Genomic DNA, 5,725 nt, shown 5'->3' on the forward strand with positions numbered 1-5,725 from the left:
GGGAGCTGTGTATCAATATGGGGCCGCGTAGTGAAAGCCGGTGTCCCAATACTTTTGGACCCTGGAGTGATAGCTACAATAAGCACTGTTATCATGCATTGTCCAAATCACTCAGTGGGTATAAGGAGATAAGGGTCCCATTCCAGCAATACGGGTGTAATCAGGGATAGCAAGTGGGGAGAAGAGGGGGCACTTCCAGCGCGCATAAAGTACAGGCAGATACAACTGTACATGTATACTCATCTGTTGGTATCCCGACATTCCAGCCATGTCAATGCCGTCTCAGGATCCTCAAAAAAGTGGGCCTGGTCGGTGCCTTCCACACGCAGGCGAGCAGGAAACAGCATGGCATACTTTATGTTTTTGACCTGTTTCACTTCCATAAAATTTTTGTGTTTTTTCTGGACTTCAGAAGAAAAATCAGGGAAGATTGCTACGGTTTTGTTATCAAATGGTATGTTACCTTTTTCCCTGCTAAGGCAGGAGATAGCGTCTCTATCCCTGAAGTTTTGGTATTTGGCAAAAAGGGTGCGGGGGGGCACCCCCGGTGGTGGCGGCTTACCCGACAGTCTATGTGCGTGTTCCACCACAAACATGGGGGAAAATGAATCCCCTCAATAAGTGTCCAAGAGGAGCTTTTCCAAAAAAGTTGGGGGGTCTCTGCCCTCCACTCCTTCTGGCAGGCCTATAAAGCGCAGGTTACACCTGCGAATCCTATTCTCAATATCATCCTGTTTCTGTAGGATTTGATTCACTTGGTGTTGCATGGCCTCCGAGGAGATCTGCAGGGGGGGGGGGGGAGTCCTCTACATTGCCCAGGCGGGTAACCCTCTCTCTTAGTTTCTGAAAGTCTTGCCTAACCAGCGATATGTCTACCTTTACCTCTTCAATCCTGGCTGTAAAGTTGGTTTGGCAATTCGTGACAGCTTCTTGACATGCTGTTATAGCATCCAGGAGTCTGGCCTTGTCTGTGTTCTGCGCGCTCTCCTCCCCCAGCATGGTGGCACCATCTTGGTCTCATAGTTCATAGTTTCATAGTTAGTAAGGTTGAATAAAGACACCAGCCCATCCAGTTCAACCTGAGTGAGTGTCTACAATTGTCCCTATCCCTGTACATTGCACACTCATGTCAGTCCCACAATCCAAGGTCCCCATTCATATGCTAGGGCCAATTTTGGACAGAGGCCAATTAACCTACCTGCATGTCTTTGGATTGTGGGAGGAAACCAGAGTACCTGGAGGAAACCCACGCAGGCACAGGGAGAACATGCAAACTCCAGGCAGGTAGTGTCATGGTTGGGATTTGAACCAGCGACCCTTCTTACTGCTAGGTGAGAGTGCTAACCACTACACCACTGCGCAGGGCCAGCTGGTCTGCTGAGTCTGCTTCATCATGCCGGAATCTGGACAGTCTAGCAGCCGCTGCTGTGTTCCTTTTTGTTGGCGACATGTGCACAGGGGTAGCCCGATCCGCGGAGCAGCCAGAGCGGAGGGAAATTGCAGTCTGTGTCTCAGGATATGTGAGCAGGATATTCGGCCGGCGGAGCTCAGCTCCCTTGCGTCCTATCTCATGCTGCTCCAGACCACGCCCCCATGCAACCGTTTTTAGTAGACATCCTCTCTCACTGGTGGATGGGGTGCTTTCTAGCACACCACAAAATGAACTTAAATCAATACATCACCCGGCAGACATCATCAATGTCCTCTTGTGTAAATGCACCATAAAATAGTCCATTCAGCACCCCAAAATGGGACATGGCTGTCTGTGGTACAAAGTCATTGAGTTCTGGTTCCAGGGCCCTTGACAGGTACTGCGCAAAGGGGCACTGCCAGAAGATGTGCAAAGCAGTTTCTTTGTGCATAATGCAAAATGGGCAGTGCCTGTATCCAAACAGGTTTCTGGTATGTATTAATGTGCTCAAAGCCAACCCCCTCAGATCACCATTAATGCCAGATCTTTTCACCTATCGTTGAGTTTTTTTGAAGAAACATTCCTCCAGACACCCTGCAGGTGGCTAGAGGTAGACCCAGAACAGAGCCCACAGCATCCTCGTCTCTAATCAACTTGTAGATTGTCTTTGGTTTCCATAAGTCAGGCTTGACTCAGTGCAGATTCAACCCCTTGATAAACTTAAAGATGTCTAAGTAATACCAGGGTGTGTCCACTGATCCAGCTCCCTGAGTTTGATGTCGGACTATCGCTTCCTTAAGAGCTCTTATGACCGGCGTACCCCAAACCTCTGCTCCAGGGTGCTGACAACATTTGTCATGATTTTCTTCGATTGGGATGGGGTTTCCCATGTTTCCCATCATAATACTCCCTCCTTAAAATCCCTACCATCTCGACCATTTCCTCAAAGGCCATGTTGGTGACCTTCAATCTCCTTCTGGATCAAGATGTTTGTGGCTCCGGGCTTTCCTTCTCGCTAATTAGACAGTGTGTCTCCGCCATTTTTCTCCTAATACTCCTACTGTGCACCAAAGAGAGAAGGGGCGGGGAATATTCATGAAAAAGAACGTCAGGGGCGAGCGGAGTTTGACACATGTGCAGTGTATATAAAGCTAACACGCATCTGTCATACGTCCGATCTGTGTGCGTGTCGAATGAACAGATGTGGCGAGCGAAGGTAAACAAAGATAAAATTTGAACTTGACCCATCACAGTGGCCTATACTGCTTCAAGATTGAGGCCTATATTGGGATAAGATAATGAGAGTTTAGACTGACATTGGTGTTTTTATCTTATAAAGCTAACATGTGTCATACGTCTGATCTGAGTGTGGGGGGAAGGACAAACGGAAGTGCTGAGCGTCCTAAACAAAGGTAAAATTTGAACTTGGCCCATCACAGTGGCCTATACCGCTTCAAGTTGGAGGCCTATATTGGGATAAAGATTATGAGAGTTTAGACTAACATTAGTGTTTTTGTCTTGTGTATTGTCTTACAGAAAAAATGAATCAGTTTAAGGACCCAGAACTTCTGTCCAGTTTTATTGATAATTACAGGGAGATGATGAATCTGTGGGAGGTCAAACACAGTTTATATTACAATAAACAAATAAGTAAGGCAACGCTGGAGAAACTTCTGGTATTTGTGAAGACTCGGGTCACATGAAGTTTTTGGAAAATAAAATTGGGATCTTGAGGAACATGTATAAGGAGGAGCACAATAAGATCCAGGCTTCACTCCGATTAGGAGCATCAGCAGAGAATGTTTATGTCCCCAGGCTGTAGTACTTCAACAAACTGAGGTTTCTGGACAACCAGACTGTGGCCAGGGAATCTCTTTCGACCCTTCCCTGCAACCTTCCCTCCACCCTTCCCTCCACCCCAGAAGAGGCTTCCCAGGAAAAACCTGGGCCTTCTATCCTGGAAGATGTGGATGCGCCCAGCTGGAGCCAGGTATATTATTTTTTAGACATATTTATTGTCCTAATATTAATGATGTTAACTAGATGTTATAATTGCTTACAAATCAATGATTTTATATCAAAAATTATGTATACATATCACTAGACAGTAGTGGCCAAAAATGTTTGTGACCAGCTTGAAAAATGCTGGGGTCAGAATGATAGCCTTTTCTACTTATTAACATTCAATTTGCAAGTCATGAGCTGAAAATTGTGTGTGATTGATGAAGCAAAACAACGATGTACCTTTTTTATACACAGGATGAGCTCAGCCAGGAGGAAGGTCTGGAAAGCGTCAGCCAGGAGGTGGCTGGGCTCAGTAGGAGCCTCAGCCAATCCCAAGTGTCTCCCCTCTGCCTTACCACCAAAAGGCCCAGGAAGGGGACAATAACGGAGGACGCAGCACTGGGCCTCATTAGGGAAGCCAGCCATTTCCTCAGGAGCCCCCCCCCCCCAATGCTGAAGAGGCCTATGGCTGCTATCTAGCCACCAGGTTGCTGGTATTTGAGAAGGGCCAAGCCTCATCTGTGAGGCATTTATTTCTGATGCCCTTCAGAAGGGGTTAAAGGGCCAGCTGACTGGAACAGCCACATATGTGAACTCGCCCATCTTCCTCCTTCTCCTGCCACAAGTCCACCACCAGAGCCACAGCCTCCAAGGAAGTCTGCAGGGAATTACAAAAGTTTGTCCTGCGTAGACGTCCTCTTTATTTTGTTACCCAGAATAAATGGATATTTTCTTTGCACAAAATACTTTCCTATGTGTTTTTTTTCAAAAAGGACAGTTTGTTTGTGAGTAGGCAGGTTAATTTCAAAAAGACAATGTCAAATTAATAAGGGACAACAACCTCCTTGAAGTTAATAAAAAAATATAAGATAATAATGTTATTGTGGTAACTTGACACTCCAGAAAACAAATTATATGGAGATCACTAGAAAATAATTTTTAAGTAATCGTAGAATAAATCTTGATGAAATAAAAAATTATAAAAGATGAGTATAAAAAATAATTGTAAACATTATTATGGAGATTGGGCTTTTAAAAACTAGAATATTAGTCATGAGATGTGGATAAATAATGAAGAAAGAAGTCTGTGAGAACTCTGCGTGAATATGAGCAGCAAAACAACTTCATTCTTCCAGCATTCTAAAGAAGAAAAGAATGCGCTGCATTAAAAGATCACAGAATTAGCGGCGTGAGGCATGTGCTAGCTCCAATACTAGTTTTACCACACTGATCGCTTCCGTCTCATACTTGCTTCAGAGCATGCATCGTTTTTGGTCCATCAGAACAGCATACAGACGAGCGGTTTTCCTGATAGGAATTGATTCCTTCTGAAATCTTTAAAACACGTTCTATTTCTAGGCCCGTCAAAATTTTTTGAAAGAAAAAATCCGATGAAGCCCACACACGATCGGATTATCCGATAAAATGATTCCGTCTGACCTTTTCTGCGTGAAAGTCCGGTCGTGTGTGCGCGGCATAAGTAAACACTTTTTCTGAGCTTAAAGTGGGTGCCCTTACCAGCGGGGAACGGAAAAGCTCCAGATACATCCTTTACGATCAGGAGCTTTCCAATCATGCGACCGTTGTGACAGCCAATTACAGCAGTTACATGACCTGAATGCCTCCCTCCGCCTCCTGGCGTTTAGAAGCTCCTTATGGGCAGGGAGGAGGAGGGTAGAGGTTAAAAAGCTTTTTAACAAAAAAAATGAAAAGAAATGCAATTCTGTCAAAAAGGGTGCAAAAAAAATTAAGGAATTTTCAGTGCCGCCTCATCGGTGCTTTTAGTAGAAAAATGCTGGGAAGGATCTTTATAGGGATTTGTAGTAGGTGGTGGGAGGAGCCACACTCCGTCCTTGGCGCCATCATGCGTTTAACCGCTTACAATACATGAACTCCAAAATGATTTTTTTGGGGTCTGTGGCAGCAGGCCCAAGCTGTTTCGTAGTTTGTCTATGCCTTGAGTCAGCTATCTCTGAAGACCCTCCTGTGTTTATTGAATGTGCTACATTGTACCATAATAAGCTCTCAGCGCAGTTACAAATGATGACTTCCTATGTGTTTTATTATTGAAGACTTAGTAACAATAGTGCTGGCATTAGACTTCACGTCCTTTCTCTCAGCACACTATGTACATGAGGCCTGAGAAGCCAGGCTCAGCTCCAGCTCTCACACACTCACACAGAATGGGTCGCTCACACTGCAGCGTGACGCAGCCGGCGAGGGCGGGGCCTAATTCTTGTATGTGTCACTTCGCGCCGGATGTAGACGCGGCGGCCCGACCCACCCTCGCAGCTCGTCCATTGTAAAGCC

The sequence above is a fragment of the Lithobates pipiens genome, unplaced genomic scaffold (assembly GCF_037356315.1).
Source record: "Lithobates pipiens isolate NorthernLeopardFrog02 unplaced genomic scaffold, aLitPip1_a1.2 Scaffold_18, whole genome shotgun sequence".
NCBI classification, from domain to species: domain Eukaryota; kingdom Metazoa; phylum Chordata; class Amphibia; order Anura; family Ranidae; genus Lithobates; species Lithobates pipiens.